Source organism: Sus scrofa, chromosome 12 (assembly GCF_000003025.6).
Source record: "Sus scrofa isolate TJ Tabasco breed Duroc chromosome 12, Sscrofa11.1, whole genome shotgun sequence".
NCBI lineage: Eukaryota > Metazoa > Chordata > Mammalia > Artiodactyla > Suidae > Sus > Sus scrofa.
The window spans coordinates 51,345,218-51,370,973 of NC_010454.4; positions in this window are offsets into that span (position 1 = coordinate 51,345,218).

Here is a 25,756-nt window from a genome sequence, read left to right on the forward strand (position 1 = left end):
CAGGCCCATATTAGGGGCTCAAGTTGGAGGCTTTTTTAAATACTGTTATTATCTCTATCACCTGTACCTGACATGCAGTAAATGGTGGAAGCAATGAAAGTGAGTATCAATACGCTCTACCTCCCCTGCTACCTGGCCAGCGCCCCTGAGAGCAGGGTATGTGCCTAACTGCTCCACTGAAATGCCTTACACACAGTAAGCAGCTGGGAAGGAAAGAACAAAGTAGCTTCTATCAAGCTTTGAGGGGGTTCGCTGTGGGGAAGAGGCTTCTCTCTGGGGTTCTGAGTCTGGATGCAGAAAATCATGGCCAAGGAGGGCCTCCGCCCCACCCCCCACCACTACCTGCTGTGCCCCCAGCAACCTTGTCTCCTGGAAGGAGGGCCAGCTTCCTGCAGAAGCTTTCCTCCTCTGAGGCCACTTTCTAATGGAAATGAGCTCCCTGCCTCTGCACATCTGTAAGCGGAGGGTAACAGTTGGCTTCATAACCTTGGGGGTGAAAAAGACAAATAAAGAAGTCTCCGGAGATTTATCAGAGACCCCAGGAAGCTGTAAAACATATGTTGTAACATATTGGTCCTTGACAGGCTCTAACAACAAGGAAAGCCTTTCCCTGGAGCACTGGCTGAGGCCAGGTTAATGACAACCTGTTCCACCCGCCTGGGGGCCTGAGTCATCTTCTCCCCCCCCACCCCCCCCCCCCGTGTGGATCCATCTGCAGAGCCTCCATCTCAGGCCTGTCAAACCAGCTGAGAAGGACTCCGATCTCAGCTGAGGGTCTCTTCTGCCTCCGCCCCGCCCCCAACAGATGCAGGTGTAAGCCCCAGCTGTTGACAGCTCTCAGTATCCTCCAGTGGCAGAGCCCAGCTTTGTCCCCCAGATGCCTGGAGCCCTGGACAAGGACAGAGAGGTCAAATCCTTTGCCCCAAGGATGAAGAAAACTGTCACAGCCTGGGAACAGCAGTTCTGTTCACACTAGGGTCACCGGTAGGCGGGGAGGGGGGCGGAGCATACAGGATACAAATGCCCGAGACACCCCTCTAGGTGGTCTGAATTCTGGACTGCTGCCTAGGCATCAGGATTTTTAAAAGCTCAGGGGTGAGCATACGAGCACCCAAGGGTGTGAACCACTGGCTTAGAAAAAAAGTTATCACTTAGCTTTAACTTCAGAACAGAGCTCATAGATACCACCATGTAACAACAGTCGGAGCATTGTTGATTTGCAAAAGAAACAGTTTTGTTTTGTTTTTAATGTCACCAAAAAAGATCAAAGCCTGGAGGGCCAAGAAAACAGATTTGGAAGGATGCTGGACAGGAGACGAGAGCAATTTTTCCACTCCAAAGGAAAATTAAATACTCTTAGGAGAAATGAGAAAGGAGACCAAGCAAGAGAGCCATGAGTGAATGTCCCTCGCCACCAAACAAGGCGAAGGGCAGAGGGTCTTCAGATGTTACCTACCTGGAACCTTGGCAACCCCCTACAGGAGTGACATCAATGGGACAGACAGAAGTGGTGGCAGCGAGAGCCCTCCTGAGTTGTTCTCCCCTCTCAAGTGGCCCAGAGACCTGTCCCCAGCCTGCATCTAAAGACTGTTATTGCAACAGAAACTCACAGGCTTCTGCACCTTCTGCAATGTCCTGCCTCAAGCAGGACATCAGGAGGACAGGAGGGGACACCAGCAGCAGATACAGAAGCTGCCACCCAGAGACCAAGGCACCTAAGAGTAGTAAGGAGACCAAGCACACTTCCTGCAAGGGGATGGGGGAGAGGACCAGAAGGCATGCTTCACCTCCAGGCCACCGAGCACTGAGTTACTTTGAATCAAAAGTTGCTTTGTTTCTGCTGAGTGGAAATGGGGGAGCCCAGGAAGGAGTGAAGCTTAGTTATAAAAAAAATGGAGAAAGTTACATTCCTGCACCTCTGAGTGTAACTGTAAAATCTTAAACCCACTCTGTGGTCCATCTAGACTATCTGGAAAAGAAATATAAGCCCCAATGAATAGGAAGTGATGCTGGCCCTCAGCAGTAATACAAGAAACACAAATCAAAACACCAGTAATACACTATTTGGGTCCCTGGATGGGAGGTGTCTTAACATCTGATGCCTGTGTTGGCAAAGGCAAAGAAACCAGGCTCTGCTGTATTGATGATGAAATACACGTCGTCTTTTGCAGGGACACCTGGGTACTGAGAATTAAAAGAATTACAATGAACAGACATTTGGTGTAGCAATTCTAAGAATTTAACCTAAGAAAATAGACACAGATTACAGAAAGCTTTGGGAATGGGCTTGTTCATCAGAGTTTTTATTATTATGAGTCTAAAAAATTGGGAAACAGAACTGAAATGTCCAATAATACAGAACTGAACCAAAATACAATTCTGTGAAATTTTACAGACCATTAGAATAATTTTAGAAACACATTTGGTGATTTGGAAATGTGTTCACAATATATTGGTATGTGAGGAAACAACTTAAAAAATGTATATTGATCACAAACATTGAAAAACTTGGAGGAGGAGACAGTTTGGGGGGTGGGAGGATGTGCCTGGGCTGTGGGATGGAAATCCTGTGAAATCAGATTGTTATGAATCATTATACAACTACAGATGTGATAAATTCATTTGAGTAATAAAAAAAATGGAAAAAAAGTATATTGATTCCTAATCATTGTATATATACATAATACATATGTAATTCATATATGTGAAAAAATGAATCAGCTTCTACGATATTAACATTGGTTTTCCTAGACAAAGGCATTATTATTTTGATCGCATTTTCTTCTTTTTTCTGAACTGTATTTTCTAGTTTTTCAGCAGTAAACTCATACGATTTAAAAAGGAAACTTCCTTGGGAGTTCCCTGGTGGCTTAGCAGTTAAGGATGTGGTATTGTCACTGCTGTGGCTCAGGTTCAATCCCTGGCCTGGGAACTTCTGCATGCCATCGGCATGGCCAAAAAAACTTTTGAATGAAGAATTAAAAAAAAGAAACTTCCCATGGAAGATGGTGGATAAAGACCACTGAGTTCTGTTCTGTTTCACAACCCACTAAAACAGCCATAAAATGATTTTCCTCTAAGGATAAGCCCATAAATTTTTTTGGTTTTGTTTTTTAAGTGAAAGGACACAATTGCCACAAAAGGTTGGAGGCTTGAAAGAAGTTGGAAGAGCTGGTGGAGTTGTAAATAAGACATCTGAATTCTCAATTAGGAGTAAGGAAAGCTGAGAAGTAATCAGACACCATCACTACCCTGTGCCCCTGAAAACAGAGGTTAAAATGCGATTAAAACAAAGCCATTGGCTGAAAGTCTACTGAAGCAGTAGCTAGAGCCCAAGACCCTTCTTCACTCCCCCAGAGGACTGAAAGCTTAGCCTCTGGAAGGTCTGTTCTCTGGGGAAACAAAAACGGGGACTAGCACATCTGAGAGCAGAGAGGATGAGTCAAAGTTCACCTGTTTGATGCTGACCCAACCCAGCCTCTTCCCTCCCTCAGCTCCCAGAAAGCCACGCAGGATACGGATCCCCTAAGCAAACCCTTTTCTTCAATTTAGGTCGTATTTTTCTCATCTGTAGCAGAAGAGGTTTAATGTTATGCTTTGAAATATTTGAAAAGCATGACATTTGCATGATGGATGTCAGAATTAGCAGCCCAAGTAATGCTAGCAGTCTAGTAGGCAAGAAAGTCCCTGAAGAACAAAGTAAAGACTTACATTTGAGTCCAGAAATCTGGCTGTGTCAGCACAGGATGCAAGAAAGTGACTCTGCATCAACAAGTATAGACAAGAGCTCAGGAAAAAAAAGTTAACTTTTATTTCATTGAATTAGAAGTATGAGATAGCTACCAAGAAATAAGTGCCATCTGGGTCACATCAACAGAAGCATGGAGTCCAGAATATGGGAGGTGACCATGTCACTTACTCTCCTCTTATCACTTTTGATTCACGTGAGGTACTGAGCTTCTGACACTCTCAGAGGGGACATGGGCATTTAGACTTGACCAAATGAAAGTGGCTTAAGAGAAATCAATAACCAGAATCCACTGTGATGGAAGAACATTTGGAGGAGTTGGGAATGCTCCTCCCAGAGAAGAGAAGACAGAGGGGCACAGAAGCACCAGCTTCAAGGATCTGAAGGGCTGTCAAGAGTCAGAGGGAACAGGCTTCAGCTGTGGGACCTCCTGACCCAGACCCAGTTAAGGAATCCAAATAGGTAGAATCCACAGAGAGACGAATCACAGCTAAATCTGAGTCTGGGTGTCCCATACTCTTGGCTTAAAGCCTTCAAAGGAAGGGGGCTGGCTGGATTCTGCAGAGCCTGGACAGAAAAAATGATCCCAACTATAACAGCCCCCGCTTGTCGAGTGCTTTCTGCATGTGGGTGCTGAAATAAGCACTCTACATATATTTTGTCTCTGCAGCAACCCCAGGAGATAGGTCCCATTTACAATGAAAGAAACTGAGGGAGTTCCCGTCGTGGCGCAGTGGTTAGCAAATCCGACTAGGAACCATGAAGTTGCAGGTTCGGTCCCTGCCCTTGCTCAGTGGGTTAACGATCCGGCGTTGCCGTGAGCTGTGGTGTAGGTTGCAGACGCGGCTCGGATCCCGCGTTGCTGTGGCTCTGGCGTAGGTCGGTGGCTACAGCTCCGATTCGACCCCTAGCCTGGGAACCTCCATATGCTGCGGGAGCGGCCCAAAAAATAGCAACAACAACAACAACAACAAAAAAGACAAAAGACAAAAAAAAAAACTGAGGCTTGGAGAGGTTACACAACTAGATGGTGGAAGATCTGGGAACCAAGATTCTAACCTCTGACTTCGAAGTATGTGCTTAAATGTAACTGAACTTGGCAGAGGTGCACGAAAAAGACAGAAGCAGCAGCTGAGAGCATCCTAATGGTTATAGCCAATGCCCACATGGCAGGTAGGATGGGATGGGCCCAATTCTTTTTTTTTTTTAATTGGTGTATAGTTGATTTACCATATTGTATTAGTTTCAGGTGTACAGCAAAGTGATTTGAAGACATGTACATCTATATGTATACTTTTTCAGATTCTGGGTGTTTTACATATATCACAACACTTATTACAACTCTAGAGACAGTGATTTTTATCAATCCCACTTCCAGGAGGGGAAACAGAAGCATGGAAGATTTAAGTGACTTGTCCAAGGTCACTGGTTAGCAAGTGGTGGACTGGAGGGCTCTTAACTGCAACACTGCCCTGTCCCCCACCTGACTTGAAGGTCTCTAGCTAAGTGGCCTTCTAGATTCCAGCACCTGTCACTCACCACTTAGGAGTCTCAGATACAAACACACCCTTTCCCCATGTCTTACCACACACTCTCATCAAAGGCACAAATTGGCAGGGGGTGCCCTTGGCCCCTGCAGTGGCGGGGTTTTGTCCCTTCCCACCCCAGTCCCACCTGACAGCCACACGGCTCTGCAGGATGCCGGCCACTGGCCACCCCAGGCAGCCCCTGCCAGAGCCCCAGCCTCTGAAACCTGCCTCTGTCTCTCTCTGCCACTTCACGCCAGTCTCCAACAAGGGCGGCTATTTTGGGTGAGAAATGGGGCAGGCAGAAAAAATTTCATTTAAGCAATTAAAGAATCACTGCATTTTTCATGATTAACTTCATGTTCGCAGATTGAATGCAAAAAGCTGTTAGCTGAGCATTTCCATTTCCGTACCTGACATGAGCAATGGGAATATTTGTTCTGCCCGGGAGGATTACACCTTCCATTAATCTCCGTTTTATTGAAAGTTTAAATAACAGACAGACACAATGTGATCAATTAGCGGTGTAATTCCAAGGAGATGTCATAGTAAAATTAAATCTCGAGCACATCAGCGGCAGAGATGCCTGCGAGTTCTCACCCGCCTCCCTTCCCCATTGCAGTGTGTATATTTTAATTGAAAGTTTATTCTGCTGTGTGCCTCGTCTACTAAATTTTAATTTAACATTGTAATGAGAAGGGTGTTTCTGAGGAGCTCTTCACCGACAAGTTGAGGCGATTTCAGAAATTAAGAAAACGAGTGAACTCGCCACACAGTTGTGGGAGGAGAGGAGACCCCTGGTTCTTTGGAGAAGGTCCCAGGGTCTGGAGAACCAGCCTGGGGGACATTTAGCACCTGTGGCAGCTGGGCTGAAAGGTGACCACATTATGAAGTGTCCCAAGAGATTTCAGGTGAAATGAGGACTGTGTCTTTTCTCCCTTCTCCTGCCCCCTCTAGCGCCCCCAACTGGCAAACTGCAGTGCCAACTGTGTCTTTCTCGTAGGGTAGCTCTGATCTAGTCTCTATCACAAAGATCGTCACTATAACAACCGAGCCTGCCCAAAGCAGGAGCATCGCACAGCCCCCTCTTGAGATGTGCTGTGTGAACCCCATTGAGCATTTCTCCCTCCAGCTCTCCTCCACGAATCGCTCCTTCCCCACACAGCCTCCACCCTACCCCTCCATCAGGCCAAGAACTTCCCCAGGGTCAGAGCAAGCCACCCCCAGCTGGCCGTCTGAGGAACAAAGCCAAGCCCAATACGCAACAAACGGGAAGCCCTGTATCAGTCAAGTCCCAGCTGGTCACAGATCCCACTTGAGATGATGCAAAGGAAGGGACTTTTCCTAGCATCATGGGCAAGAAGGGCAAGCTATCCAAAGTCTGACAACAGTGGGAAGGCATTGCCCCTTGTGGGCCCAGAGGGGCAGAGGAAGGAAATAAGGTTCCTGGAGCCCAGCGAGAGCTGGAGCCATTGAAGAGGCCACCAGGCAGGACATGGAGGGATCCAGTAATTTCCAGAAATGTGGCCCCAAACAAGGAATGTCTGAGGAGGACACACCCCATCCTCTCTCTTTCCCCATGTTCTCCAATCTTCTATGAGTTCCCCGTGGGCCAAACCCCTCAGGGAGCTGGACCACAAGCAACCTCTGGGTTCTATGCTCTCCATGCATCAGCCTCCTGGAGCACAAAACAGATCAGAGACAGGCAGAGTCTGGATCTGGGGTGTAGGGCTGGGTAGGTGAAGAAGACAGAGATTAACGAGCACCAGACAAGTCTAGTTAGAAACATGTACTCCCCTAGCCCCCCTCTCTACCCCCCCAAGGGTGGTGGGGCCATCCACTGCCCTTCACCCTTTGTTCTGCTTCGGCCATCCTGTTCATCTGCCCACGCTCAGTCTGCAGGTCCACGGCAAACCTGCGCATGCAGGATCTTCCTATTCTCTCTTCCTCTCCTTGCAAGTTCTTTTCTACTCTCTTTTTACAAAGATTCCCATCATTCCCTCCCATACTTTTTACCTAAATATCTGGTCTACGTCAGCTTTGTGGCCCCTCAGGCACGTAGGTAACATCCATAAAGAAGCAGAAAAAAAAAAAACCCACTCTGGTAATTCAGAATCTGGGATCCCAGGATAGGTACAGGGCTCTACAATGTTCCCTGCACCATGGTGCCAAAACCACGGAAGCTTTCTCCACTGAGCTGGGTTGTGAGCCCACCGCTGCTGCCAGCCCCCTTTCCAAGGAGGTGACTCCCCTCGTGCTTACGCACAGCCCAAGTACGTTCCTTCTAAAAAACGCCCAGGGAGAGGCAGCCTGGAACTAAAAGACACTGTCATTGTTGCCTTGTGGCAACCGTGTTGGCCGCAAACCCATTACAGCAGCGTTAGACAGACATTCAGCCAACGTGGTTGGAACTGAACTGAGACCTCCACTCTGCCATGTGCCCCGATCCCAACTCGAACCCTAATCCCTCTCTTCTCCTCCACTCTAGGGCACCCTCCTGGGTCACCAGAGTCCCCTGGGTGCTCGTGGGAAGGGGCTGCCTGTGGAAGATGGGTCTTGCTGGCCGTTCCACGAATTCACAGCCTTGCCTGACAGCTAATAAGTTCTGCGGCCAGCAAGTGCAGCAGAGGGAAGGCCCAATTACAGCAGAGGAGTGCCTCCTACAAAGGGCTTAAATGCGCTAACGAGGCATTTTCCGAAGCCAGGGAGCCCCTAACGGCCCGCCTGCTGTCAGAGAGGCAGCCTGTGAGAGGCTGGAGCCATCAGGCCGCCCCGTGCTGCTGCCCGATGATGTCTGTCATGAATCGCTCTGGTTCAGAATCAGTCTGGTGGCCAAAAAAAAAAAAGAAAGAAAAGAAAGAGGAGGAGGGAGCATCAGTACCAGACTAGGGGACAAAGCCATCCAGGAATTTCTGTAAATCACGGATCTGGACAGCTCCCCTTCCCCTCCTCAGATGCCCTTAGTGCTCTCCCATTGCCCACAACCCCGCTCCAGTGATGAGGCTGATGGTGATGATGATGATAATGAAGAGACTTACTACATTTCCTTATTTTTATTTATTTATTTTTGCTTTTTAGGGCAGCACACGTGGCATATGGAGGTTCCTAGGCTAGGGGTCGAATCGGAGCTGTAGCCCCTGGCACGCCACAGCCACAGCAACACCAGATCTGAGCCATGTCTCTGACCTACCTACACCACAGCTTGTGGCAACACCGGATCTTTAACCCACTGAGTGAGCCCAGGGATCGAACCCGAGTCCTCATGGATACTAGTCAGATTCATTACCGCTGAGCCATAGCAGGAACTCCAAAGAGACCCATGGCAGACACTTGGCACTCACTATGTGCCAGGCTTGCTCCTAAACACTTTGTATGTACTAACCCTTTAACTCTCACTACTCCCCTATGAGGTAGATCCACTGTGGGCCCCATGTTGCAGAAAAAGGAACTTTCCCCAGGTCTCACTGCTAAAACACAGTGAACTTCTGGAGGAAGTCAAAATAATTTTTTTTCAAGAGTCAGCTCATCATTTGAATGACTTGATAGTTTTTTCTGCCAGAATGTTCCATCCAGTGGTCCATGTTCCAACAGGAAAGTCGGGGAACCAGCGGAGGGCTTTGCCACCAGGCCGGTGAAGCTATGATGGGACGGGCTAATGCCACAATGTCCGGAAGCAGAGAAGAGCAGTGTCCAGTTCATCACCTCAAAGTCATGGCCAAACACCCAGCATTCTAGCATCTCCACAGAAACCCTGCAACACGGCTGTGTTTCAGCCTCACCCAGAACCCTGAGTTGGGCCCCTTGGATGCTGAGGGGGAAAGATGTTTCTTTGCCTCTCATCTCATCTCCATCTCCTTACCCTGCATCCGGTGAGCCTCCGCTGCTATGTCAGGGGACCCAGAGGTACTCCCGAGCCAGGCCTGCTGTGGTCCACAGCTTGGAAGAAGAAACATTTATTCTAATCTACAAGTTACTGCAGCACCACATGGCTCTGGTCACTGCACACAGGTAAGCAGACACTGGTAGCCCAGATAAAGACACATCCATGTCAGCACGGAGGCTTCAGCAAGGACTGAACCCCCGCTTGCTGGGACTTGAAGGATGAGTGGCCAGTTCAGGCAGGGTGAGGCCATTTGCAGACTGCTGAGGCCCTGCTGAGTCTTCCTCAGAAGCAGGGTGGGAAGCCCCCGAGTCCTACCTCCCCCTCCTGGGGTACGGCCAGCCTCTCCTCCTGTCACGGGTGAAAGACGTAACTTAGCCAGCTGGGCCATGGCCAGGCCACCACTCAGAGGGGGCTTAACAGTGGGGAGCAGGACAGGGGCACAGATGGCTGGTTGGCAGGACCTGCTTCTTCAGCCGAAAGCATTCTTGCATTGTACTTGGATTCACAGAAGCATAAAACAGGCAATTTGGGCTTGACCTCAGAGGTGACTCTTTGACGCTGGGAAGTATCAGTCTGGCCCAGCAGAAATAACAATCCTTTAAATTTGCCTAACATTACAGAGTTACACTTCATTTCATTCGGCTGGTACCTGCAGATGTAATCAGTGTTCACATTCACCCCTGTGATTACCCGACCTAATTCTCTGAGTGACGTGGTGTAAAACACACACCCAGCCACCAGCTAGGACTTTCTGCCCTAATCTTATGGTGCGGGTGGCCAAAACCTCTGCATTTCAGGTTTGGGGTGGGCAGGGGCGGGGTGGAAGCCAAGATTCTGGTCCCTCAGCAGAACCAACTGTCCTCAGTCACTGAAGGGAATCGGAGATAAGAAGCAGCCCTAATGAACAGCACTCACAACACCCAGCTCAGTGGAGCATGTGGACCTGACAGGAAATGTCTCATCTCTACACACAAATGCCACCCACGTCCAGCAAAAAGCAGGCAGCTAGGGGGACACGCTTGACCAAGAAAGAAAAAAATGCCTGTGAGGGGAGGAAAAAGCCCAATGACCCCAAACGTGGCAGCTGGTCCTTCCTGCATAAATGGAACCTGGGCTGGGCATGGGGACCAGAGGGATGTCTCCGGAGAGGGACAGGGGCCGCTAGGGAGAGGGGTTCAAGACTACCTGCTATGCATCCCTGTGGAGTTTGGGGGATGCAGTGGACTGGCGCACCTGATTCGCGTCTGAAAAATCTAAAGGGCTGAAGCTCGACTGAATTGGCCCTCAACAGCATTACAGAAAGCTGAGGTGAGACAGCTCAGGAGGTCTTAAAAAAGATGTGGAGAGAGCCCCCTGGAGGGGCAATGGGACCACAAAGGTCAGTCTATGAGGAAGGAAATCAGCAGGAATCAGAGGCCAAGGGGATGCCATAACTGCCCACAGAATTGGGTATGAGGGGGAGTTCCCGTCGTGGCGCAGTGGTTAACGAATCCGACTAGGAACCATGAGGTTTCGGGTTCGGTCCCTGCCCTTGCTCAGTGGGTTAACAATCCGGCGTTGCCGTGAGCTGTGGTGTAGGTTGCAGACGCGGCTCGGATCCTGCGTTGCTGTGCCTCTGGCGTAGGCTGGTGGCTACAGCTCCGATTCAACCCCTAACCTGGGAACCTCCATATGCCGCGGGAGCGGCCCAAAAAATAGCAAAAAAAGACCAAAAAAAAAAAATTAATAAAAAAAAAAAGAATTGGGTATGAGGGAGACATATGAATTATCGGCTCCAATTATTCACTCCTTTATTTATTTATTTATGTTAGGGCTGCACCTTCGGCATATGGAAGGGAGCTGCAGCTGCTGGCCTTCACCACAACCACGTGGGATCCGAGCCACGTCTGTGACCTATGCCACAGTGTGCAGCAATGCTGGATCCTTAACCTACTGAGCAAGACCTGGGACTGAACCGGCATCTACACAGAGATATCTTGGGTCTTTAACCCAGAGCCACAATGGGAACTCCTATTCTCTCCTTTACAGTGGCCCTCAAGCTGGGCCCCAGAATGAATATGGAGGAGCCATGAACCGGACCCACAGCCTGGAGCCGACAACCAACCCAGCACAGTTAACAGGACCACAGTCACCCGCAGGCCCATGACCATCAGACTAAATGCTGGTTTTTAGGCCACTGAGTTTTGGAACCATACGCTATGCAGCATTATCCAGAAAAGGTTGATGTACCAGGGTTCTGAAAGCCCTCAAAAGCACCTGGGGGGAAAAGGGTCAGCTGAAAATAGCAGCCAACAATAGAGGAAAAAATTGCCAGCTTCCCCACCAATTATGAGGACCATTTCTGCCCTCTGCCCTCTTCTCTTGCCCCATCCCACCCCACTCAGGTGCCTCATTAACCCATCCCATTGGTGGGATGAGGAGGGGAGAGTGGGAGAGTGTGATGGACTGGGTTAGGTACCAGCCTGGCTAGACAGCAATCCCGTTATTCCAGTACTAATCGAGGGGTTGCTATGAAGGTTTCTTCCTTCCTTCCTTCCTTCCTTCTTTCCTTCTTTCTTTTCTTGCTTTTTAGGGCCACACTTGCAGCATATGGAAGTTCCCAGGCTAGGGGTCAAATCAGAGCTCCAGCTGCCCGCCTACACCACAGTCACAGCAACACAGGATCCACCACAGCTCATGGAAACACTGGATCCCCAACCCTCTGAGCAAGGCCAGGGATCAAACCTGCATCCTCATGGATACTAGTTGGATTCATTTCCACTGCACCATGACGGGAGCTCCTCCATGAAGGTATTTTGTAGATGTGATTAAACTCTACCATCAGTTGACTTTGACGGATTCTGTCCTAGATAATCTGAGTGGTCCTGGTTCCATCAGTTAAAAGCCTTAGGAGCAGTGCTGAGACTTCCCTAAAGGAAAAGAAAGTCCACCTCCAGAGAGCAGAGAGCCCATGCCAGGGAACTCGCCCTGCTCTTCCTGATGGCCTGCCCTGCAGATTTCAACCTTGCCCAACAGCCCCCCAGTTCCATGAACCAATTCTGTGCAATAACCCTGGTTCTGTTTCTCTGTTTGAATTCTGATGGACACAGATTTTGGTGCCTGGAAGTAAAGTGCCCCTGCAACAAACACCCAAAAATGCTGAAGGGGCTTTGGAACTGGATGGTGGGCGGAGGGTAGAAGAATATTGAAGAGCATGATAGAAGAAGCCAGGATTGTCTGGAACAGACTGTTCGTAGAAATATGGGTGTTAAAGACTCTGCCAGTGAGGGTCTAGCAGGAAGTGAGGAGCATGGTAAGACACTTCTATCTTCTTAGTGAACGCTTATATCATCGCGAACAGACGGTTGGCAGAAACACGAATGTTAAGGATGTTTCCAGTGAGGGCTCGGAAGGAAATGAGGAACACATTACTGGAAACGGCACGAAAGGGGATCTTTGCTGTCTGGTGGCAGACAGCTTAGCTGAATTGTGTCCTACAGGGTGTGGAAAGCAGAACTTGTTAGCGATGAGCGTGGACGTTGAGATGCGATTTCCAAGCAAAGTGTTGAAGGTGCAGCCTAGTTTCTTCTGGCTGCTTCTAGTACAAGGCAAGGGGAAAGAGAGAGATTGAGGAAACAAACTATTCAGAAAGATGATCTGGGAAAATCTCAGCCTATTCATGATGATAAAATTAGAGGATTTGCTGTCAGGAAAGCACACCCTGGAGAGAAGGAGGTGTGACCGTGGAGGCAGAGGCTGGCAGGATGTGAGGCCACAAGCCAAGGAAGGGCAGCCTCTAGAAAGTGGAAAAGGCAAGAAATGGATTCTCCCCAAGAGTCAGCACCAGGAATGCAGTCTCACCGACCTATTTTATTTAATTTTTAAAATTATTTATTTATTTATTTGTCTTTTTGGGGCCGCACCTGCAGCATATGAAGTTCCCAGGCTAAGGGTCGAATCAGAGCTGTGTCTGCGACCTACACCACAGCTCATGGCAATGCCAAATTCTTAACCCACTGAGAGGGGCCAGGGATCAAACCCAAGTCCTCATGGATACTCATCAGGTTCATTAACTGCTGAGCCATGATGGGAACTCCCCACCAACCCATTTTAGATGTCTGAATTGTGAGATCATAAATTCAGAACTGTAAGATAATACATTTGCGTTGTTTCAAGCCACTAAACTTTTGGTCATTTGTTACAGCAGCAGTAGGAAACTAACACAGAGAAACAAAAAGAGGAAAATCTCCCTCAACTCTTTTTTCCGATTATAAGCTTGAAATGCAGTTTGTAGCTTTGAGTTTTACTCCAGGCTGGGCTTTTTTTTTTTTTTTTTTTTTTTTTCCTGTCTTTTTTAGGGCCACACCTGTAGCATATGGAAGTTCCAGGCTAGGGGTCAAATTGGAGCTGCAGCCACCAGCTTACACCACAACCACAGCAACGCTGGATCCTTAACTCACTGATCGAGACCAGGGATTAAACCCAAGTCCTCACAGATCCTAGTCTGGTTTGTTACCACTGAGCCATGACCAAAACTCCCAGGCTAGACATTTTAATTACTGAACTGAAACTGTCTTGGGGGCTAAGGTACAGAGGACATATCCATATGTAAATATTTTTGGTCACACCCACAGCAACTTTAAGTTCCCCAGCCAGAGATCAAACCCTTGCCACAGCAGCGACCTGAGTGAGCCACTGCAGGGACCACACCGGATCCTCAAACTACTGCACCACAAGGGAACTCCAGAGGATATTTTTTTCCCACAATTTTTAAAAAATTATTATTTTTTAAGTTATTTCCCCAATACAATTTTTTGTTTTCTACTGAACAGCATGGTGACCCAGTTACACATACATGTACACATTCTATTTTCACACATTATCATGCTCCATCATAGCAGAGGATATTTTATGAACCAAATTTAGCAGAGAAGTGTGGGTTTCCTGGAGAGCTCATCAGGAGCAGAGGGGTGTCAGGCCCACAGAGAGGGTTTAAAGGGGAAAAACAGAAGTTGCTTTATGATGGGGTCCAAAACTCCTGCTCATTCTGGAAAATATCAGTGCTAGGACTTGTCAGTGAAGGAGAGAGATATGCGGATTTGATCCCAACGTGGGGAGGATGTGGGGGAGAGAGGGGCTCCTGGGACCCACAGCTGGGGCTCAGAGATGCCATCACGGTGGCCATGGGGAGATCCCACAGGAGAAGATGTTGCTTTGTCACATCATCTCTTCTGGTCCACATCACGACCTGGTCCCCTGGCTCTTCATTCAGTGGCCTCGCTCCCTCCTTCCTCTAGACGATACTTTCAGCCTCTGTTTCATCCCTCCCTGAGGGGTGAGCCACGCAAACTCCCTCAAGTCCAGGAGCATCAGGGAAACCATTGGTGGCGACCAGATCCCACCCACTCAGTCCAGGTCTATTTTGCTGAAAATGAAAAAGCGACACCTTGGAAAGCTGTGGAGGACAGAGAGACCCCACACAGTGAGGTGGAACACAGAGCAGTTTCAATGACGGGACAGGACCGCCTCCAGATCCAAACCCAGCCGCTTCCCAGCCGTGTATCTAAAGCAAGAGACTGAACATCTCTGGACCTGAGTTTCCTTATTATACAGACGATAATGCCCAGTCATGGGGCTTTGGTGAAGGTTAAAGGGGAGAGTGTGGGGTGAGGGGTAAGCACTCAGCAAAGAACAGCTGCAATAATAAGAATCAATGTTCTGATTAGACCCCCACCTGCATCTGCAATGCCATGGCAACCCCAGCCCCAGCCCCAACCCCAGCCCCCCGCTAACGCAAGGACTCCCCTCCCGAAAGCCCCGTGGCCACAAACAGTTAATGTGATTATTGCATTTAGCCCAAATGTGCAATAGCTTCCTCTCTTTAATCACTTTGAAAGTGTTTCAAATTCCCTTCCTACGTGACTGAAATCAAAGTGGCACCTGTGAAGGCAGAAAGCCTGGCTGCAAGCATGAGGTGGAGATGTAAAACAGTCAGGCTTTGATGGGGAGAAATTATGTCTTTCTTAATTCCCTTTACCCTATAATTACCAGGCACGACCACGTGTGTTAACAGCAAAAATAACTTGCACGGAAAGATGTTGTCTATACAGCCCTGGTTCGAATCCTCATGGGAGACCCTCAGGGGATGCTCCAGGCAGCTCACATCCAGGCACCCTCCTCCCGACTCCCCAAGGCCAATGACCCCCTGGATGCTGCTACGGCAGCGACAATGACGACGATGACAACGATATGATGGTCAATCAAGAGGCGTCCTTCTGGGAGTTCCCATCGTGGCGCAGTGGTTAACGAATCCGACTAGGAACCATGAGGTTGTGGGTTCAATCCCTGCCCTTGCTCAGTGGGTTAAGGACCCGGCATTGCTGTGAGCTGTGGTGTAGGTTGCAGATGTGGCTCGGATCCTGCGTTGCTGTGGCTCTGGCATAGGCTGGCAGCTACAGCTCCGATTCAACCCCTAGCCTGGGAACTTCCATATGCCGCGGGAGCGGCCCTAGAAAAGACAAAAAAAAAAAAAAAAGAGGCGTCCTTCTGCCTCCTCCCTCGCCCCACTCGGCAGCATCTGGCTGTGGTCACCTTCTTCTCTTCCTGTGGCCCTTCTCCCTGTCTTTTGGCCACCTTCAGTCTCCTTTGCTGTCTCCCTCCTCCTCCCCCCTCTGACCCCAGGTGTGGGCCTCCTTGAGGTCCTCACAGCGTCTCTTCATCTCCCCTCTCCTCTGCTCTCTTCCCTCTTCCTTCCCTCGTCTCTCCTCCCTCCCCCCACCCCACTGTTGCAAAGACCACCTCTACTCTGAAGACACTCAACCCAGCCTCACACCCAGGATCCCCAGGCGCCAGGACCCTAGCATCCAGATGCTGGCTCATGTGGCCACTGGGATGTCCTTCTGAGTCCAGACTCCCCTCTCTCAGAGTAAAGACCCACCACCAAGGCTGAAATCTCCAAGCCCCTCCGTCTTCTCTTTCTCTGGAGTCTGCATCCAACCCTATCTAATACCATCCACCCAAGAGCTACAGAAGTGCCATTTAGAGGGAACTGCAGGAGCTGTGGAGTCATGTGAGCCGCAAGTTCAGATTCTGCCTGTTACTTCAGTGTCCTTACCCATAAAATGGCATCAGGAGTCATTTTTTAAAGAGCTGAATTACATAATATGTGGATACAGCTAACACAGTCTCTCCCCCTCCCCCCTCTCCCGCCCCTTTCCTCCCACCAAGGTACTTTTTCTTTTTTAATCTTTAAATGCAAGCTCTGGATGACAAAATAGCAAAATGTGGCCATCGCTGAAGGAAACCTGAAGGTTACAAGCCATCCTGATGAAGGCAAATAAATTCTAAATACTGACCCCCTGACTCCCTGAGGACCCAAGCGAGACAGTGGGTTCAAGGCCCCACATTAATGAATATCTCAGGGTGGGGCACCTTGGAGGTTTTCCCAAGCTATGGGAAGGTGGTGGTTGGTTTTATTTGCTTGATTCACCAAGAGACACACTCAGGTGCCTCCTTTTCCCTGAAAACCTGTTTATTTTTTTATTTTTATTTTTTGTCTTTTTGCCATTTCTTGGGCCGCTCCAGCGGCATATGGAGGTTCCCAGGCTAGGGGTCGAATCAGAGCTATAGCCGCCGGCCTACACCAGAGCCACAGCAACGCAGGATCCGAGCCGCGTCTGCAACCTACACCACAGCTCACAGCAACGCCGGATCATTAACCCACTGAGCAAGGGCAGGGATCGAACCCGCAACCTCATTGTTCCTAGTCGGATTCGTTAACCACTGCGCCACGACAGGAACTCCCCTGAAAACCTGTTTAAAACACTGTTCATATTTTCATGCCACAGATTCACTTGGGTAAGGAAGTTATCTATGGACCTTGCTTTTTCTTTCTTCTGAAATAAAAATCATTTTGATTTGGAATTCCCCTCATGGCTCAGCATTTTACGAACCCAACTAGCATCCATGAGAACGAAAGTTCGATCTGTGGCCTGGCTCAGTGGGTTAAGGATCCGGTGTTGCTGTGAGCTGTGGTGTAGGTCACAGACGCAGCTTGAATCTGGCATTGCTGTAGCTGTGGTGTAGACCAGTGGCTACAGCTTGGATTCAATCCCTGGCCTGGGAACCTCCATACGCCACCAGTGGGGCCCTAAAAAGACAAAAAAAAAAATCATTTTGGTTTATTTTTTGCTTGTTTTTCGATAGCAGAAGTTTTTTTTTTCCTGTGAGAGGATTCTCTTCTATTTTATTTATTTATTATTATTATTATTATTATTATTATTTTGTCTTTTCTAGGGCCGCACCTGAAGCATATGGAGGTTCCCAGGCTAGGGGTCAAATAGGAGCTGTGGCCACCAGCCTACGCCACAGCCACAGCAACTCGGGATCCAAGCCGAGTCTGCAACCTACACCACAACTCACGGCAATGCCAGATCCTTAACCCACTGAGCAAGGGAAGGGATTGAACCCACAACCTCATGGTTCCTGGTCAGATTCGTTAACAACTGCGCCACGACGGGAACTCCAAAAACATCATTTTAAGATTTTTGTTGTTGTTGTTTTAAACATGTTTAAAATTCACACCCGAGGGTGCACGGTGAGGGCAGGAAACTTAGCTTCTACCTGGATCTGTCTTCCTCATCCTTCTGGGCACCCCAAGCCCCCATCCATCCAGGGTCTCCCTCCTGGTGTTTGAGAACCTTTTCCCGCCCTCTCAGCCCACAATCCACTGCCCAGGCGGGACCACTGCCCTTTTATTTTTAACTGGACTTCTACATGTCAGTTCCCCCTTTTTTTTTTTAATTGTTGTTAGAAACGCACAATATAAGCCCTCCACTGCTTGTCCTTAGGTAGGACTTCTAATAGAGAACAAGCTCCCTGGCCTTTCTCCTATGGGGTGCTCCCGCTTGGTCCAAAATCGATGGTGCGCGGACCCCGCCGTATTCATTCACAGCCCAGCCATGCGTGTCTCTGTGCCCCTGAGGGGGTGGCACAAACATGGAGTGCCGCTCCTCCGTGTGAAAAAGCCCACTGCTGGCCAGCCCGAAGCCCTCCTCAGAGGCCCGCCTCTGATGGAAAAGGAGGTCCGAGCCTGTGGCCCTTCTTCTCCCAGAGCCTGGTCTCCCTCTGAGGCAAGGCAGGCGGCCTTCCTTGGCCCGCACTGCTGTCTCTTTGCCCGATAATGGGGCCACCCTGCCCACCTCCCCGCACAGCTCTGGTTCTCTGTCCAGAGGGAGGAGGCCGACCCTCCAGGTTTCTCCTCCTGGCCAGCTCGCTGGCTCTGTCTCTCTCTGTGTGTCTCTCTGTCTTTTGTCCCCACCTCTCTGTCTTTGCAAGTGTGTTTTCCTGTCTCTATCGTTCTGTCTATGTGTGTGTCTCTGTCTTTGTGAGTGTGTTTTTCTCTGTCCTTCTCTCTTTGTCCATATTTGACTGCAGCTCTCATTTATCTGTGCATCTCTTTCTAAATCATTTTTTCTCTTTGTCTGTGTCTCTGCCTCTCTCTTCCTCCGTGTCTCTCTCTATTCCCCTCTCTCTCTGTCTCTCTCAAATCTCTCCATTTGTCCCTGTGGCTGCCTCTGTGTCTGTCTTCCTCTCTCTCACTCACTTTTCTCCTCAAGACCAGGGGTGACCCGGTCGCCTCTCCCGGTTCAGTGCAGGGAAAACACTGAACGATCAATCTTTGCTCACGCAAGGGGCTCGACAACTGGAACAAACAGTGAGAAATTCAGAATTTAATTGAGTGCTGATTATTTGCCAGGGGGTGGGGGGGTGGGGTGGGGGGAGGAGAAATATATGAAACAATAGACAACCTAGCAACGGTGGAAACCTCAGCCGTAGCAACAAAAGCAAACCTAACGAGGCGTGACAATGCCTCTAGGTGTGGAGCCAGCCAGACTCCAACCACTGCATCCAAGAGGAAGGGACACAAATGTTAGATCTGCCAAGAGCAGAACCACTCAGGGGCCCCGTGGGCCCCCCCAAGAGCACAGCCCCAGGCTCCCACAACCTCCAGGATGGAGACTGCAGAGACCTTCACCCAGCACCCCCAACACAAACCCCCACTCACTCATTCTGCAGAAAACAGTCTCAAAAGCACCTGTCTGGGCACTGACCCACACAGGATCCCTGCATCCAAAGGGCACCCAGTTTGGGCAGAAGGGGAGAACAAACAGACAGAAAACTATAATGCAATACACGAGTTCCAGCACCCAGCACCAGAGTCCAGAGCACCTGCATTTAAGTCTGCATGTGGAGTGCAGAGGGGTTGGGTCCACAGAGGTTACATTTGGGCAGAGTCTGGAAAGATGAATAAAATTCTTCAGGTGAAGAAGGGAGCATGAGCTGGATGGCATATTCGGCGGGATGGCAGGGTGGGAGGCACTGAGGTGGAGGGGCATGGGGGCAGGGGGTCTCAACAACATCAGGAAATCACGGCCAAGGGGGTTCCTCAAAAAGTTAAACACAGAACTGCCCAACAACCCAGCAGTTCCACTCCTAGATAGAGACCCCAAAGAGCCAAAAGCAGGGACCCAAATACTTGTATGAAAGTGTTCACTGCAACGCAACTTCTGAGACCCAAATGTCCATCAGCGGAAGCATGAGGTTAGCCACACCGTGGAGCGCATCTCAACCTCAAAAAAGAGTGAAGTGCTGATACGTGTTAGAACATGGGTGAATCTCAAAAACATTCTCGAGTTCCCGTTGTGACTCAGTGGGTCAAGAACCCGATATTGTGTCCACGAGGATGCGGGTTCAGTCCCTGGCCTCACTCAGTGCGTTAAGGATCTGGCATTGCTGCAAGCTGTGGCATAGGTCACAGATGCCGCTCAGATCTGGTGCAGCTGTGGCATAGGCCAGCAGCTGTAGCTCCGATTCAACACCTAGTCTGGGAATTTCCATATGCTGCAGGTGTAGCCCTAAAAACAAAACAAAAAACAATGTTGTTTTATATGAAAGAAGCCAGGCACCAAAGGTCACATACATATGGAAAGTCCAGAACAGACAAATCCAAAGAGGCAGAAAGCAGACTAGTGGTTGCGAGGCGGGGGCTGGGGGGGGGGGGAGTGACCGCCAGTGGGGAAGGGGTTTCCCTTTGGGCGGATGAAAATGTCTTGGAACTGGATAGAGGTGATGGTGGTACAACACTGTGACTGTGCTAAATGCCACTAAATTGTGCATTTTTTAATGGTTAGTCACTACATTTAGGTTATGTGATATTTACCTCAATAAAATAAAATTTAAAAAAAAAAGGCGAGAAACCACAGCAGAGGTTCAGCTTCCCAGGGGGAGGTGGGGCAGGGCCAAATCTCCAAGCTTCTTCCATGCTGCTGCCTTTGCCTTGGGGGTGCTGAGGGGCTCCTGAGGACCTCAACCCAGCCTTAGAACTTTCAGCCAGAGGAGTGACATCCTTTCAGACAGGTCCTTTCCCGGGGCTGCCAACAAGAAGGCCAGGAGCGGTGTAGGAGAGGCAGAAAACCCCACAGGAGGCTGACACCAGATCCAAGTTTTAAGGGGGAGGTGAAGAGGTGGGCGGGTAATAGTCACACTTGAAGGACAGGCACTGAATGTTCCAAAGGAATGTGGGCTTGGACCCAGAAAGCCCTTCGGAAGCCTTGGGAAGGCGAGGCCCTGCCCTTGAGCGGCCTGCTTCACGAGGTCTTGGCAGCCTGTGCCCTGTGCCTCCCCAAAGCCCTGGGTCCAGGTTCCTGGTGAGGGGTAAAGAACGATCAGGATCTGAAACCCGAGCCCTTTGCCTCAGCAGCCAGCCTGCTTGGGGAGAAGCAGGGGGAGGAGACCCTGTGGTGCATAGCCCAGCATCACCAGCCGCTCACCTCTGGAAAAAGGTCCATCTCAGAGATTTCCATTCCCTCTGGGGGCCAACTTCCAAATTCTGCGCTTGAAAGATTTGTTTTAATTAAGCCCGCCGCAGTCAGAGGCCTTGAACGTTATCTCCATCTCGGCTGGCTCCTTTCCTTTGCTTCTTTTCTATCGACTTTCAGAAATTCTGCCAGCAGCATTTGGGCTTTGATTATTTTTTCATAAAGGAAAAAGCAGAGCAAGTTGTCAGAGGGAAGGAGCCTGCCCCTCTGGAGAAAAGAATGGAGAATGGCGGGTGGGCCCTAGGCAGACTCTTGCAGCGTTTTAGGGCATTGCTCCACGCCTCCTCCCCCAGGCTGGCCCTCGTCCGTGCATTTCCCCAGATTTGATCATGAGTGGCACTCCTGGAGGTGCCTGGCACAGGGCAGGCCAAATTTGAGGATGGCAGGGACCAGAAACCAGCCAGACCAGCCAGCACACCCCAGGCAGCTGACTGGGGGCCTCAGGCAAAGTAAGGCAGGTGGACAGGAGCAGGGGACAGGTGGGCTTGGACCAGAAATGCCAGGACAAAGCACTGGAGCCTGATCGTGAAGGGATCGGGGCTGCAAGCCAAGATCATTGCTGCCAAAATGAACCCCACCTAGGTATCCATCTGCCAGCTCATCATCCATCCATCACCACTTCATATACCCTGCCCGGCCACCCAGCCATTCTTCCACCAAGCCATTTTCCACCCATCCCTCCAGTTACTATTTACCAAACACCCCTTCTGTCTAGTAATGGCACCTGAACTCAGCAAAAGATTAACTAGAAGATCAAAATATGAACAGACTAGGACTAGGGGACAAAAAGCCTCCAGATTTCCAGAGGAGCTAAAATACATATGAGATCTGAGATCAGATGAAACATGTCTCAAGTCGTAGGGGTAATGGAATCAGATTCCAGAAGGGGCCACCACCATGGGGAACAAAATCAGCAGAAGATTCTGATAGGAAGTGGTACACGCAGTTGGAACTGGACACTGTCCCAGAACAGGGGATGAAAGCTTGAAGGCCCCTTTTCACTGGAACCAGGATTGATCCTGGAGCTTCAGGGGAGCTGAGTCCACAAGTAGGATGAAGGCTGAGCCCAACTTCAGAGATTGCGAGACTCAGGACAGAACAGAGGTGAGGACTCAGGCTAAGGGGTCCTAGGCTTGCGGCCCCCTCCAGCTTAACCTTTACTCACTTCTGAGCTTCCTCCTCTGGAAGCATCATTACGGTAACCAAGGACCAACTGGCTCAGAAGCCACTCATATGCTGTGCTCATGAAGCCTCTTCTGACACTGAAGCAGGGCCCACAGAAAGCTGGGCCTGGGGTCTCAGCCTCAGTTTGCTCAAGATTCAATAAGTCAAAAACCAAGGATGGAGGCATGCCACAATGGTGGGCAGTGGGGTTGAGCCCCAAGATTGTCCCTGAAAGTGGGGGGAGATGTCACCCTAACTGAAAGAAGAGGACTGAAGAGGAGGTGGAATGGGGTGCCGTGGCAGAGGAAAGGGGAGTGGATGCAGGTAAAACGAACAGCTCTACCCCCACAGAGGGGCATGGGCTTTGGGACCCAATGGAGTTTCTAAGCCCAGAGAGGCCAAGGCTTGTGCTGTCTTGCTGTGGTACTGATGAAGCTACATGAGTTCTGCCCCTGCAGACAACCGCCCCAGCAGGGAACTTAGAGCCTTAGGCTTCAGCCAGGACCAGGAGGGAGCGACACAGAAGGGAGAGAGTTCCCGGGCCATCCCCTTGTGCAACCTTTTTGTGCAAAGGCCAGACACACCACCAGCTCAATCCCCACTAGCCAAGAGGGGTGGCCGCTGCCCAAGGTCAAGGGGAAGCCGCCCTCCCCTTTCCAAAGAAGAGATGCTGCAATTGGCAAAGTCTCAGTGAAGCTGTAGGGAAAAGGTCACAGTGGAATAAATTATGGAGATAAAAAGAATGCCCAGATCTACAGAAGCTGGACCCGCACGGCAGCCCCTCAGTGTTCTCTTTCATCATCAGCCCCTAATTCTGGGACATAAAATTACAAGATTGTTGTAATGATCAGTGATTTACCGGAGAAAGCCCAGCCCTCATTAAAAGCGGGAGAAGCTGACCCTGCTTTTCAATTTCCCACCAAGGTCCAGCAAGGAAATTACCTAGCTCTGCGGAGCAAATAATGGCAGCGGGCACTCGAGGGCCCGGGTTACCTGATGCCAGGCTCTTGCTGAATTAATATGCAGAGAGAGTTTCTTCGAGTGTTCTCAATGTACTGGTAATTGGGGCATTCTCGGAGGCTGGGAGAATGCAGTGGAGCTGGGGCGCAAACACGGAACTGCCCTGTCTGCTCTCACAGGGGCGAGAAGCTTTAAGACCCCTTCTAGCTGGAACCAGGCTCCATCCCAGAGCTTTCAGAGGAGCTGAGGCTGCAGGCGGGATGAGGGCTAAACTCAGGTTGAGATATTGTAAAACTTCAGGGCAGGACAGAGGTGAGGACTTGGGCTAAGGGGTCCAAGCCTTGGGGACCCCTCCAGCTTAACCTATGCTCACTTCTGAGCATCCTCCTCTGGCAGCATCATTATGGTAACCAAGGACAAACTGGCACAGAAACTGCGCTTGAGAGACCTCTTCTCGCTAACAGAACAGGCGGGGCTGACAGTCATCTGTGCCCAGGGTCTAGGCACGCCTTCCCCACCCCCCTCCAAACCATACACGAAAATTTGAAATAAATAAATGTTCAGCTTAAAATATGGTTGACCCTAAAATAATGTTATTTTATACTTTGAGCTTAAACCAGGCCTAGCTAGTACCATTTATGTAAGCCATTAACTGTCTCTTTTTTTGCCACGCCTGAGGCATACAGAAGTTCCTGAACCAGGGATCGAAACCACGCCACAGTAATGACCCAAGCCACAGCAGTGACAACGCCAGGTCCCTAAGCTGCTGAGCCACCAGGGAACTCCACCACTAACTACCTTGAGATCAAAATGGTGACAACTATCATTGGATTGCTTGCCACTCAGGATCTCATAAAGCTGGAAATTTGGCCATGCTCATTTCCCTTCATAATGGTGGATTTCCTGTGTTACTAAATTTTAGCAAATTAATTACAATACTTAAGTCCCTTAAGACAGGCTGAGAAAAGGAGCAGAAAATGCAGTTACAATAAACTAAACTACATTACAGAAGATATGCAGTTAAGAGCCATGGACAGCTTTCCTGGTACCTGCCTGGGGGTCTGGGTCAAAGGTCAGTGTATAGCCAGAGTGTGGGTCTTTGATAAGAGTCAGGGCTCAGTTGGCAGTCAGGGTTGGATGTCAAGGTGTGGCCTCATTCACTGGGTTAAGGATCTGGCATTGCCGTGTGCTGTGGTATAGGTTGCAGATGTGCCTTGGATCCTGTGTGGCTGTGGCTGTGGCGTAGGCCGGCGGCTACAGCTCTGATTTGACCCCTAGCCTGGGAACCTCCATATGCCTCTGCCATGGTTGCAGCCCTAAAAAAAAAAAAAGAAAGAAGAAGAAAAAAGAAAAGACTTTCTCCCCTTGATTTGGATGGACACTGGGAAAACCCAAAAGCTTCAACCGTGAAACAGTAGCTGTTGGAGCCATGGCCCACAGAGCTAGGAAAAAAAAAATTATACTCGATGCCCCTCAGCAAAGGTTTTGAGTGCCTACTGTCTGCCAGGTACTCTGCTGGCATTGGGAATTAATTCTGAGCCAGATGCATTATCTCTAAACCTCCTAAAATGTATAGTCTAGAAGAAATTAAAAATCTTCTGTATGTTACCAATTAGAAATAGCCATTGTTATTTTATCCAAATACCTATAATCCCAATCTTTTGATTCCAGGCAATTATATACATATCCAGTTACTAATTCTGTATTGCATCATAGAGTTTTGAATCCAATTTTTTTTCTCATCATGGTACAAGTATTTTTCTACGCTTCGAGTTAGTCTTCAAAACATGAGTTTTAATGGCTGTGAAACATTTCCTCATCAGCACCAGTATTTATTTACCCTTTCCCCAGTTGATTCCAATGTTCCATGATTACCGTTAACACCACGATAAACTTGAAACAGATTCCAGGCGTGCTGTGATGTAATCATATTAGGACTTTAGAAAAATCTAAAATCTGTGCAGCTCTGTGGAGGCAGAGTCAATGAAGATGGGAGCAGCAAGACCAGCTGGACCTGGTTGGACTATTTCAGGTTAGAGATGATGAAGCCTAAATCTCAGCGTTGGCAGTGGAAGGGGAGCAGGTAGAGAAGAAGGATAAGAAAAACTAGCCACCTGAACGGCTTCTCCCTCTCCCCTTACAACATCTTGCAATCAGCTTAGCGCTTAGCTGTCCTTAACTGTCACCTTATTAGCCTTGGCTTCCTTACTTACTTGTCAGTCCCTTCAGAGCGAACGAAGCCTGTCTTGTCCTCCACAGTCCCCATAAGATCTACTACAGGTCTAGACACACATCACTCGAGGGAAATGCCCTTCTTCCTTTGATAGAAATAATTCTGGGGATATAGTTATGCTTCTTCAATTAGCTTTTAGATTACAGAAATGATTTTAAGTCCACAAATGCAGGTAATTACTTAGGAGTCATCCAGAGGAAACTGGTTAGTGGGTGGGACTAGTCAGTTGAGTGGGAAAAGATGTGATCGTTCATTGAACATAAGATCAGTCGATCACCTCTGCTCTGCCAATAAGCCATGATCTGGAGGATGCCCTGGGAATCAGCAATTGGATTTCAGAGAGAGATGCTCCCCAAGTGTCATGCAAACTGAGACAAGAGAGGT